The following is a 13,745-nucleotide window of genomic DNA, read 5'->3' as shown; positions in this document are numbered from 1 at the left end:
AGAAATACGACTCAGTGTTGGCCGGTGCAGTGGCTCATGCCGGTAATCCCAACACTTCAGGAGGCCAGGGTGGGCTGATGAACTTGATGTGGTCAGGAGTTCGAGACTAGCCTGGCCAACATGGTGAAATCCCATTTCTACTAAAAATACAAAAATTAGCCAGGTGTGATGGCATACACTTGTAATCCCAGCTACTCAGGAGATTGAAGAGGGAGGATCATTTGAACCCAGGAGGCGGAAGTTGCAGTGAGCTGAGATCATGCCACTGCACCCCAGCCTGGACAACAGAGCGAGACTCTCTAAATAAATATCTCACAAAACTCAATAGCAAAACAAATAAAAAACCAAGCAATTCAATTAGAAAATGGGCAAAAGGCATGAATAAAATGGGCAAAAGGCTAATCTTTAGAATAAGGACGAGCATAAAGCAATGAACATACATGACTGTGCAGAGCAATTACATTATGTCCATCTCAGCTTCAAACTGGCTTTAAGCTAAGGAAGGAGAATATTTGGTTTTCAAATCTAAAAATCCCCAGAGCAGATCTGCTTTAGGACATCAAATGCCTGAATGTGGGGTTTCTCTGTTTCAGCTTCCTTTAAGTTGACTTCAGGCGTAGGCAGCCTCTCTTCACAATGGCCCCAGAAGAGAAGGACCAGCTTTCAAGTTCAAGTTCAGTAGAAGAGATATTCTTTCTCCTGGTGGTTAAAAGAGAAGGGCTGGCCAAGTGCAGTGGTTCATGCCTGTAATCCCAGCACTTTGGGAGACAAAGGTGGGTGGATCACAAGGTCAAGAGATCGAGACCATCCTGGCCAACATGGTGAAACTCCGTCTCTACTAAAAATACAAAAATTAGCTGAGCGGTGTGGTGCGCACTTTTCGTCCCAGCTACTCGGGAGGCTAAGGCAGGAGAATCGCTTGAACCTGGGAGGCAGAGGTTGCAGTGAGCCGAGATTGTACCACTGCACTCCAGCCTGGCAAGACTCTGTCTCAAGAAAACAAAACAAAAACAAAAACAAAAACAAACAAACAAAAAAAACCAAACAAAAAAAACGGCTGGGTCCAGAGTGGATGCACTCTGTCACTCAGGCTGGAGTGCAGTGGTATGATCTTGGTTCACTGCAACCTCTGCCTCCTGTGTTCAAGCGATTCTTCTGCCTCAGCCTGCCAAGTAGCTGGGACAAAAGGTGTGCACCACACCACTCAGCAAATTTTTGTATTTTTAGTAGAGATGAGGTTTCACCACATTGGCCTGGCTGGTCTCAAACTCCTGACTTCAAGTGATTCACCTGCCTCCTCCGCCTTCCCATGTGCTGGGATTACAGATGTGAGCAACCACACCCAGCCTAGGTTCATCTTTCATTGGTCTGGATTGAGTCACGCACCCAAGTGTGAACCATCACTTGGTCGGGGGATGAACTGCAGATGATCAGGGTCGTGGTTTCACACGTGCCCCTGGAGCAGGAGCTGGGGGTGAAGTCAGCTCCACCAAACCACATGGTAGAGGGCAAGGGAGGGATGCAGTTACTAAGGAGGAAGGGATGCTGCCAAGAAGGCCAAACAATGGCCGGGCGCGGTGGCTCAAGCCTGTAATCCCAGCACTTTGGGAGGCCGAGACGGGCGGATCATGAGCGCAGGAGATGGAGACCATCCTGGCGAACACAGTGAAACCCTGTCTCTACTAAAAAAACACAAAAAACTAGCCGGGCGAGGTGGCGGGTGCCTGTAGTCCCAGCTACTCGGGAGGCTGAGGCAGGAGAATGGCGTAAACCCGGGAGGCGGAGCTTGCAGTGAGCCGAGATCGCGCCACTGCACTCCAGCCTGGGCGACAGAGCAAGACTCTGTCTCAAAAAAAAAAAAAAAAAAGAAGGCCAAACCAACCAGTGCCCCTTCTGATTACTGGTTCATTTTTGAAAAGAGACTGTAGAGCATACTGTGATAAAATCGCAATCCTCAGGGTCCACCAGTCAGTACCCTCTTCCACCCCTTCCTCTTGGTTTTGTTTTGTTTTGTTTTTGACGGAGTGTCTGCTCTTGTTGCCCAGGTTGGAATGCAGTGGCGTGATTTTGGCTCACTACAGCCTCTGCCTCTCAGATTCGAGTGATTCTCCTGTCTCAGCCTCCCAAGTAGCTGGGATTACAGCCACGTGCCTCCACGCTCGGCTGATTTTTATATTTTTAGTAGAGATGGGGTTTTGCCATGTTGGCCAGGCTCATCTCAAAATCCTGGCCTCAGGTGATCCACCCGCCTCCGCTTCCCAAAGTGCTGGAATTACAGGCATGAGCCACCTTGCCTGGTACACCCCTCCCTCTGATCACTGTGTCTCACCCCTAGAAGCAGGACTTCCCCAAGGTCATTGAGAGTAATATTGTAAATGGTGGCATCTTGATCCCTTCTTTAGGAGAAAGGTCTCCTATAAGTTTACAGAAACCAAGTGACCTGACTTCACATCACAGGCCCTTTCCGGTGGACACTCACTCTCCCCACCATTAACCTGCAAACCAGAGAGGGCTGAGGGGAGCCTTGCTGGTAACCTTCAAACTTCTGTTCCTTGCTTAACACAATGCCCCAGGAACCATTTATTTACCGGGAGGTGCAACGGAACTAGTTGAATTGCCCTATATTATATGAAGTAGATGCTATCAAGTAGTCTAACAGTAAAATTGAGGCTTTCACAAAGGCTTTGTGAATTCTCCCGTTCAAAATAAAACACACTAAGCCTGTTCATAACTTTTGCTCTGAAAACCTTTCTTTAATCTTTGCTAACAAGAATTAAATGTGCACTTTCCCCAGGATGACATAGGACAAATATAATTAGTATTACACTTTTCTCCTCCACCAGTTCCTATAGCCTCTAAGGTTGGAAATCCTACATATAGTTTGGGTTAATATTCCACCTAATTGTAGATGAAGTAATCTTTCCCCATAAAACAAGAAAAACTCCAATTTAAAGAATCCTCAGGCCGGGCGTGGTGGCTCACGCCTGTAATTCCAGCACTTTGAGAGGCTGAGGTGGGTGAATCACTTGAGGCCAGGAGTTCAAGACCAGCCTGGCCAACATGGTGAAACCCCATCTCTACTAAAAATACAAAAATTTGCCAGGTGTGGTAGCACACTCCTGTAATCCCAGCTACTCAGGAAGCTGAGGCATGAGAATTGCTTGAGCCTGGGAGGCAGAGGTTGCAGTGAGCCAAGATCATGCCACTTCACAGCCTGGGCGACAGAGTGAGACTCTGCCTTAAAAAAAAAAAAAAGGTCTTTAGAACAGGAACTAGCATAATGTGGTGAATACAGGTCTGTGCGGAGCGATTACATCCCATCCATCTAAGCCAACTTTGGCTTTGTTACTTCTTTTTTTTTTTTTTTTTTTTTTGAGACAGAGTCTGGCTCTGTGGCACAGGCTGGAGTGAGCAGCGCCATCTTGGCTCACTGGAAGCTCCGCCTCCCGGGTTCCCGCCATTCTCCTGCCTCAGCTCCCGAGTAGCTGGGACCACAGGCGCCGCCACCACGCCCGGCTCATGTTTGTATTTTTAGTAGAGACGGGGTTTCACTGTGTTAGCCAGGATGGTCTTGATCTCCTGACCTAGTGATCCGCCCGCCTCGGCCTCCCAAAGTGCTGGGATTACCGGCGTGAGCCACCGCGCCTGGCCTGTTACTTCTTTATATCCTCATGAAATAGTTCTGGTTGTTAAGTCTCATATTTAATACCTCAACAAGCTTTGCATTTTACCAGGCAGACGTTAAACTCACTTTGAGAGCTTAAGTGGCATTGGACTTTATGAAATTTTAAATCATTAAACACATATCAGGTAGCAGAATGTTTTATATGTGCACAATTGCACTTAGCAGAGTAAGCCTGTCTGTCATTTCACCAGGTCAGCAATTCTCAAATTTGTGGATCTCAGGGCCAGTTTATACTCTTGAAAATTACTGAAGGGGTGGGTGTGGTGGCTCACCCCTCTAATCCCAACACTTTGGGAGGCTGAGGCAGGTTGATTGCTTAAGCTTGGGGAGTTTGAGACCAGTCCGGGCAACACGGCAAAACCCCATCTCCACAAAAAATACAAGAATTAGCTGAGCACGGTGGCGTGCACCCCTAATCCCAGCTACTCAGGAGGCTGAGGTGGGAGGATCGCTTGAGCCTGGGAAGACGAGGCTGCAGTGAGTTGTGTTCATGCCACTGCACTCACCCTGGGTGACAGAGTGAGACACTGTCTCAAAACAAAAAGAAAAGAGAAGAATAAAAGAAAATTCCTGTGGGCACAGTGGCTCACGCCTGTGATCTCATGACTTTGGGAGACTGAGGTGGGCGGATCACGAGGTCAGGAGTTTGAGACCAGCCTGACCAACATGGTGAAACCTTGTCTCTACTAAAAATACAAAAATTAGCCAGGCATGGTGGCATGTGCCTGTAATTTCAGCTACTCGGGAGGCTGAGGCAGGAGAATCGCTTGAACCCAGGAGGTAGAGGCTGCAGTGAGCCGAGATCACGCCACTGCACTGCACTCCAGCCTGGGTGACAGAGCGAGACTCCATCTCAAATGAAAAAAAAAGGAAATTCCTGAGGACCCCAAAGAGCTTCTGTTTAGGTAGGCTGTATCTGTTTACATTAACCATATTCAAAGTTAAAACGGGGCCAGGCACAGTGGCTCATGCCTGTAATCCCGACACTTTGGGAGGCCAAGGTGGGTGGATCACCTGATGTCAGAAGTTTGAGACCAGCCTGGCCAACATGGTGAAACCCCGTCTCTACTAAAAATACAAAAAAATAGCCGGATGTGTTGGTGCATGCCTGTAATCTCAGCTACTTGGGAGACTGAGGCAGGAGAATAGCTTGAACCCAGGAGGCAGAGGTTACAGTGAGCCAAGATCACACCACTGCACTCCAGCCTTGGCAACAAGAGTGAAACTGCATATCAAAAAAACCAAAACAACAAAGTCAGAACAGAAAAATTTTAAAATGTGTATTATCTTATAATAATAATAATAAAGCCATTACATGTTAATATAAATATAGTTCCTAGAAAAAGCAACTATATCTTCAAAAAATTCGTGACAGTGGCATTGTTTCACATTTTTGCAGATTACTTTAATGCCTGGCTTAATAGAAGACAGCTGTATTTTCCTATCTGGTCTGCATTCATTCCGTCATGATATCACGTCACGTAGCTCTCAAAACCTCCACTGTGCACATTATTTGTGAGATAATGAAGGTGAAGAGAGCAATCAGCATCTTAACAGCATTACGAATAGTTTTGACCTCACAGACCGTGCTTTGAGAAATGCTGCCCTAGATTCACATAGTTTGAAGCCACTTGGGTTGGTTTTTCCTGGAAGTGTGGTATCAAAGGGAAGAAGGGAGGGAGGGAGGGAGGGAGGAACTCACTGAGGAAGTCCTAACATCTTACAATGTTTAAAATAACCACCAAATAATGGAAACAGAACATATAGTTTCGAAGTCAGTGGAGGAATAAATGAAATGAGAAAGAAAAGAAATAAACAAACTGAATCCCAAAAGAAGGCTAGAGAGCAGAAAAAAACAAACATTGAAAGATGAGGGATGGCCGGGCCCGGTGGCTCACACCTGTAATCATAGCACTTTGGGAGGCTGAGGTGGATGGATCACCTAAGGTCAGGAGTTCAAACCAGCCTGGTCAACAAGGTGAAACCCCGTCTCTACTAAAAATGCAAAAAATAGTCAGGCATAGTGGCACACATCTGTAATCCCAGCTACTCGGGAGGCTGAGGCACAAGAATTGCTTGAACCCAGGAGGTGGAGGTTGCAGTGAGCCGAGATCATGCTGTCGAACTCCAGCCTGGGCAACAGAGTGAGACTGTGTCTGAAAATAAAATAAAATAAAAAATAAAATAAAATAAAAGATGAGGGAAATAAAAAGTACAAAATAAGATGGTAGACGTTTCGCTTTTTCTTAAATAGGTGTGTTCACTCTGTGATATTTGTGATAATTTATTTGGCCTATACACTTGTTATTTGGCTATGCATGGTGATATGGTTTGGCTATGTCCCCACCTAAACCTCATCTTGAATTGCAGTTCCCTTAATCCCAAGTGTCATGGGAGGAACCAGGTGGGAGGTAATTGAGTCGTGGGGTGGTTATCCTCATGCTGTTCTCCGATGGTGAGTGAGTTCTCACGAGATCTGATGGTTTTATCAGATGGCTTCCCCCATTTTGCTCTGCACTTCTTGCTGCTGCCATGTGAAGACAGACCTGTTTGCTTTCCCTTCTACCATGATTCTATGTTTTCTGAGGCTTTCTCAGCCCTGTGGAACTGTGAGTCAATTAAACCTCTTTTCTTTGTAAATTACCCAGTCTCAGGTACGTCGTTACTAGCAGCGTGAGAATGGACTAATACACATGGAATGCATGTATATTTCAATATATGTGTACATACTTCACTGAAAGGATTTAAAATAAGATGACAGAAATAAATTCAAAAATATTGGAAATTATTATTTTATAACTATAAATGGACAAAATGATATAGTTAAAAGACAAATATTGTCCAGTTGTCAGACCAGATTATAAAAAAATTCGACCTCTTATACACTGCTTAGGAAAAACACATTTAAAACATAAAGATACAGCAAGGTTGAATGTAAAAGGATGGACAGAGATGGACTAGGCAAATAATAACTAAAAACGAAGTCGATGTGGCTCTGCTAATATCAGACAAAATCAATGTTAAGGCAGAAGGAATTTTGAAAGTTCCAATTCACCAGGGAGACAGAACTCCAAGGAGAAATTGACAAACTTACCATGATAGAAGGAGCATGTAATGCACCTCTTCATGTAACTGATAGATTAAATAGATGAAAATGTATATAAAGGTTATGAAGATTTGAACATCATAAATTAACAAGTTCGATCTAAGAGATATACAGAGAAGATGGCACCCAACAATTGCAGAATCCCTCTTCTTTTCATTGTTGGAATACTAGAATATTGTTTATATTCCAAGCCAAAAAGAAAATTATCAGCAAATTTCAAAAAACCAATACCATTGAAACAATACTCTCTAGTTAGAAATGAATAACAAAAGAATAAAGGGGAAAAAAATTCTGTGTTTGAAAATTAAGATACATTTCCAAAGTCGAGAGTCAAAGAAAAAAATCACATGGAATTTGGAGCCTATTTAGAACTCAAAATAATGAGAATTCTGCAAATCAAAACTTGTGACATCCCACTAAAGCTGTTCTTAGAGGGAAATCTATCCAACGCACTAAATGCTTACATTAACAAAGAAGAAAGGCTAAAATGAATGAGCATCCAAGTTAACATGTTAGAAAAGGAGCAACAGAGAAGACTCAATAAAGTAAAACGAAGGAAACAATAAAGATTAGAAATTAATGCAACAAGAAAACAAAGATAAATGCAAGAAAGGATCTTGGTTTTCTGAAAAAACAAATTAATGGACCTCTTGGCAAGACTGAGAAAGGAAAAAAGAAGGCACAAACACAATAGGAGGTAACCACTAAAAAGTATGACCTGTTTCTTCCCACCACGTGGACTCTGCTCTGAAGGACTGTTGCTTTTCTTGCCCAGTTTGTCCACCTGTGCCAGTCACTGCTTTGTTTCGGGTGCTGGTCCTTTGAGTCCACATGCAGGCTCCTGCCTTGCTCCCCAGACTTGCCTGTGCTGGGTTGTTCAGATTCAGCATGAAGAACCCTCCTTTCTGAATCGGAGCCAAGGATAGAATTAAGAGCTCTGCAGCAGATAAGTGAATGCTACCATCTTCTAGATACAGAGTAGGGAAGATAAAGAATTCTAAGACTCTGATATTACAGGATAAAAAGCCTTGTGGTTTACCACGAGGTAGTACCAGCCATAATGAAGAAAATGTTATAGGCTGGGTGTGGTGGCTCACACTTGTAATCTCAGCACTTAGGGAGGCCCAGGAGGGAAGATCACTTGAAGGCAGAAGTTGTTGAACATCCTGGGCAACATAGTGAAACCCTGTCTCTATAAAAAAATAAACAATTAGCTGGGCATGGTGGCGTGCACCTGGCGTCCCAGCTACTCAGGAGGCTGAGGCAGGAGGATGGCTTGAGCCCATGAGTTCGAAGCTGCAGTGAGATGTGATCACACCACTGCATTCCAGCCTGGGAGACAGAGGGAAACCCTGTCTCTAAAAGAGACAAACAAGTAAAACAAAGCAAAAAAGAAAGAAAGAAAGAGAGAGAGAGAGAGAGAGAGACAGAAAAGAAAAGAAAAGAAAAGAAAAGAAAATGGAATATATCATAGACCCGAAGGAACAAAATGAAAACACTCACTCAATGGCTGAGTTGTGCTTGAGCTATCTATTACTCTCCTTTACCTCTGAACTCACCTTAGTTCTGTTTCATTGTTCCTCTTTTTGAGCCCTCCTTCCCCAAAAGGTTACCCCAAGCTGGCGCCTCTAATCTCCTGTGAAGGTGACATTGGCCACCCCTAAGATCCGCATCTTCTCTCTGCAGCTGGATCTCCACTACCCAGACAGTGAGACCCCCCGTGCTGCCGCCTCTGTGGCCCTCTGTCAAAGGCTTTGTGCACATGGAGGAAGAGAAACAGAAAATCAAGGGGTTAGGCTGGGCATGGTGGTTCATGCCTGTAATTGCAACACTTTGGGAGGCCAAGGTGGGCAGATCACTTGAGGTCAGGAGTTCGAGACCAGCCTGACCAACATGGTGAAACCCCATCTCTACTAAAAATACAAAAATTAGCTGGGCATCATGGCACATGCCTGTGTAGTCCCAGCTACTCAGGAGGCTGAGGCAGGAGAATCGCTTGAACCTGGGAGGCAGAGGTTGCAGTGAGCCAAGATCACACCACTGCACTCCAACCCAGGTAACAGAGCGAGACTCTGTCTCAAAAACAAAACAAAACAAAATAAAAACAAAAACAAAAATAAAGAAAATCAAGGGGTCAATGCAGCATTGAGAGCACTGAGCAACACTGCGCTCGCCCACCAATTTGACTCTTCCATTGGGGGAACCCACCCTGGTAGACAAAGTGTAGGGTCCAAACAGACCAGGAAGTTGAAGAGGATCATGGCAGCCAGTCTCCTGGCTCTTCTGCACCTCCAGGTCCCCACTTGGGGCCAGGAGAGCATGATCTGCACAAAGTGCCAGTGGCAGAAGGTGGTGAGCGCCATGGGGATGAAGAAGAGCTCCAAGTACAGCTCCAGCTGCAGCACCATGGCCAGCTGCTCTTGGGGGGAAGTTCTCATAGCAGATATGGGGCCCTCTGGCATATCTCATTGTCTTCTTGGTTAGTAAAAACTAGACAATGAGGCCAGGCGTAGTGGCTGATGCCTGTAATCCCAGCACTTTGGGAGGCCGAAGCAGGCAGATCACTTTAGGTCAGGAGTTCAAGACCAACCTGGCTAACAAGGTGAAACCCCGACTCTACTGAAAATACAAACATTAGTCAGGAGTGGTGGCACATGCCTATAGTCTCAGCTACTCAGGAGGCTGAGGCAGAAGAATCACCTGAACCCGGGAGGCGGAGGTTGCAGTGAGCCGAGATAGTGCCACTGCACACCTCTCCTCGAAGTGATCATTGAAAGGTAGACATTTAAAATAAAACTTGTGGCTGGGAGCAGTGGCTCATGCCTGTAATCTCAACACTTTGGGAAGCCAAGACAGGAGGATTGTTTGAGTCAAGGAGTTCAAGACCAGCCTGGGCAACACAGTGAGAGCCTTTCTCTACAAAACGTTAAAAAATTAGCTGGGGCCGGGCGCGGTGGCTCAAGCCTGTAATCCCAGCACTTTGGGAGGCCGAGACGGGCGGATCACGAGGTCAGGAGATCGAGACCATCCTGGCTAACCCGGTGAAACCCCTTCTCTACTAAAAAATACAAAAAAACTAGCCGGGCAAGGTGGCGGGCGCCTGTAGTCCCAGCTACTCGGGAGGCTGAGGCAGGAGAATGGCGTAAACCCGGGAGGCGGAGCTTGCAGTGAGCTGAGATCTGGCCACTGCACTCCAGCCTGGGTGACAGAGCGAGACTCCGTCTCAAAAAAAAAAAAAATAAAAATAAAAAAATAAAAATAAAAAATTAGCTGGGCATGGTGGTGTGCGCCTATAGTCCTGGTTACTCTGGAGGCTGAGGCAGGAGGATCACTTGAGTCCAGAGTTTCAAGGTTACAGTTGAACCATGGTGGCACCACTGCACACCAACCTGGGCGACAGAGCAAGACCCTGTCTCAAAAAAAAAAAAAAAAAGTTTAAAAATGAATAAAATAAAACTTGAGGCCTTAACCTATGATGGATAACATATCACTGCTGGCCTATCTGTACGTTTCATTCTGCATTCCAGAATTTCAGAGGTAGAGGACCAGATGAATGGGAGCGGTCCTGCCGCCGTGGGGCTGAACTCCACCGCTTTCCTCCTGCTCCTCCCGGCCAGGCCCTGACCATCTCTCCACTGACTTGTCCTGGCCCCTTTCCCATTTCTGTGGCCTCTTCCCTCTCCTCCTTGGAGAGTAGCCCTGTCCTCTGCTCCCTGCATGCTCTTCTTCCATCCTGCCTCTCCCTGGGGTTATGATCCCAGCAACCTCTTCTCTGAGCCCAAGCGAGGTCAGGTCCCTTGCCTTTTCCTGCAGGTAGATGGATGGGTTTTCAAAATGTCTGGTTTCAGAAGCAGGTGGCATCTGGTCTAACTGGACCACCTTTTCCTTTTCCACCAATGGCAGGCTTTTATACCTGGAAGAGTCATGTGGTCAAAAAGAGGAAAGTCAGCAGTGGAGCTCTTTCTAAAGCAGCTTGACCTTCTGGGTCTCCCACCAAATTTTGCCCCTAGCAGACTTATTTCACCCAGAGTCCTATTTGTTTGTTTGTTTGTTTATTTATTTATTTATTTTGAGTCAGTCTTGCTCTATCGCCCAGGCTGGTGTGATCTCAGCTCCCTGCAACCTCTGTCTCCCTAGTTCAAGTGATTCTCCTACCCCAGCCTTCTGAGTAGTGGGATTACAGGAGTGCACTACCACGCCTGGCTAATTTTCGTATTTTTTGTAGATGAGATTTCACCATGTTGGCCAGGCTAGTCTCGAACTCCTGGCCTCAAGTGATCTGCCTGTCTTGCCTCCCAAAGTGCTGGGATTACAAGCGTGAGCCACCGTGCTTGGCCCGGAATCCAAATTTGAACAGCTTTTTCAGGCTTCCTCCTACCCCTGCATTCCAAGAGGCTGCATTCTGTTTCCTTCCCACAGGCAATTATCCCATACGACTGCACACACATCCATCTCTCACCTCCTTCCTTCCTTCCTTCCTTCCTTCCTTCCCTCCCTCCCTCCCTCCGTCCTTTCCTTCTTTCTTTCTTTCTTTCTTCCTTTCCTTTCCTTTCCTTTCCTTTCCTTTCCTTCCTTCCTTCCTTCCTTTCTCTCTCTCTCTCCCTTCTTCCCTTCCCTCCCTCTCTCCCTCCCTCTCTCTTTCTTTCTTTCTTTCTCTCTCTCTCTCTCTCTCCCCCTCCTCTTTCTTTCTTTCTTTTGTTGTTGCTATTGTTGTTTGAGACAGGGTCTCACTCTGTTGCCCAGGCTAGAGTTCAGTGGTGCGAACACGGCTCACTGCAGCCTTGACCTTTTGGGCTCAAGTGATCCTCACACCTCAGCCTCCCGAGTAGCTGGGCCACAGGTGCATGCCACTGCATCTGGCTAATTTTTGGTAGAGACAGGGTTTCACCATGTTGCCGGGGCTGTTGTCGAACTCTTGAGCTCTGGCAATCCACCCACTTCAGCCTCCCAAAGTGCTAGGATTACAGGTGTGAGCCACCATGCCCAGCCCGAAGTTGGTTTTTAGAAAAAAAACCTAGCACTGTCCCTTGCCTATAACAGACACTCAGATCCTTGTGGAATGTAAGGATGGAGGCTGGATGTGCCTGTAAGTGCTTGCTAACTGATGACACAAGCAAAGAGTGTGTCAGAACCTGCACCTTTTATCTTCTGTCCTTTATTTGCATTCTGTTGCCCGGGTTACTGGTATGGGGACATCTTTGGTGCTGAGGTTTAGGTTCCAATGAGGTCAAAGGGAGCATTCAAACTAAGTTGTTTGGCAGCACCCCAAGGCTGTGCTGACCTCACGCACAACTGCGTCATGGGAGAGGGCAGTGCAACATCTCAAATCCAACTCAACTGAGCAATCGTTCAGGCTGAGTCCCACCATGTATGAATGGGGGGCGGGGGTATGTGGCTCCTCTCCAACAAGCCACACTGCTTCCCTGTCACAAAACACAAGGAACCCTTACTCTGTGCGAGGTACTGTTCTAGGAGATAGAGATAAGAGTAAACAGGATGGACAGAAAACAAGTAGACAAACCAACAAGGCAATTTCACAGGAAGAAAGGAAGTAGGCCAGGCAAGGTGGCTCACATCTGTGATCTCAACGCTTTGGGAGGCCCAGGCGGGAGGACGGCTTGAGGCCAGGAGTTCAAAACCAGCCTGGTCAACATAGCGATACCACATCTCTACAAAAAATGAAATAAAAAGTCAGGCATGGTGGCTCACACCTATAATCCCAGCTACTTAGGAGGCTGAGGCAGGAGGAGGATTGTTTAAGGCTGAGTGTTTGAGACCAGCCTGGGCAACATAGTGAGACCCCTGTCTCTACAAAAGAAAGATAAAAATAAAAAATTAGCCAGGCATGGTGACGCACACCTGTAGTCCCAGATACTCAGGAGGCTGAGGCGGGAAGATCACTTGAGCCTAAGAGTTGCAATTAAAAAGAACTATGATGGTACCACTCCAATCCAGTGGTCCTGTCTGGAGGGGAAAAAAGGGGGTGAAAGAAAAGAAATTGGCTAGGCGTGGTGGCTCACACTTGTAACCCCAGCACTTTGGGAGGCTGAGGAGGGCACATCACTTGAGGTCAGGAGTTTGAGACCAGCCTGGCCAACATGGTGAAATCCTGTCTCTACTAAAAATACAAAAATTAGCCAGGTGTGGTGGCGGGCACCTGTAATCCCAGCTACGTGGGAGACTGGGGCAGGAGAATCACCTTAACCTGGGAGGCAGAGATTGCAGTCAGCCGAGATCGTGCCAATGCACTCCAGCCTGGGCGACAGAGGAAGACTCTGCCAAAAAAAAGAACGAAACACCAAACAACAACAATGACAACAACAACGAAAGCAAGCAGGGAAATTGAGAGAGACAGAGATGGGCAGGGCCTGTCAGGAAAGGCCTGGACATTTGAATGGGTGAGAAGGAGCCACTACCTGAAGAGTGTTCCAGGTAGGAGCACCAGTGGGAACTTAGCCTGAACCATGGCTCAGTTGAATTGGACTTGAGATGTCGCACCGCCCACTCCCATGATGCAGCTGCACGTGAGGTCAACACAGCCTTGGGATGCTGCAAAACAGCTTAGTCTGAATTCTCCTTTTTTTTTTTTTTTTTTTGAGATGGAGTCTCACTCTGTTGCCCAGGCTGGAGTGCAGTGGTGATCTCGGCTCACAGCAACCTCCACCTCCCTAGTTTAAGTAGTTCTCCTGACTCAGCCTCCCGAGTAGCTGGGATTACAGGCACTCGCCACCACACCCGGCTTATTTTTGTATTTTTAGTAGAGACGAGGTTTCACCATATTGGTCAGGCTGGTCTCGAACTCCTGAGCTCAGGTGATCCACCCACCTCAGCCTCCCAAAGTGCTGGAATTACAGGCGTGAGCCACTGTGCCCGGCCTGAATTCTCCCTTTGACCTCATGGAACCTAGGCCTCAGCACCAAGGATGTCTGAAGCCCTGAAGTTCTGAGATGGGAG

At 46.7% G+C, this 13,745-nt stretch overlaps 1 pseudogene; it reads right to left on the bottom strand.

The window, feature by feature from the left end:
- Positions 1-8,351: 8,351 nt before the first annotated feature.
- On the bottom strand, positions 8,352-9,253 carry LOC117093868 (annotated as a pseudogene).
- Between the last annotated feature and the right edge of the window lie 4,492 nt (positions 9,254-13,745).

The sequence above is a fragment of the Trachypithecus francoisi genome, unplaced genomic scaffold (genome assembly GCF_009764315.1).
Source record: "Trachypithecus francoisi isolate TF-2019V2 unplaced genomic scaffold, Tfra_2.0 Lachesis_group12, whole genome shotgun sequence".
Classification (NCBI taxonomy): Eukaryota; Metazoa; Chordata; class Mammalia; order Primates; family Cercopithecidae; genus Trachypithecus; species Trachypithecus francoisi.
The sequence above is the reverse complement of the archived record's forward strand: the minus strand, read 5'-3'. Positions and strand labels throughout refer to the sequence as shown.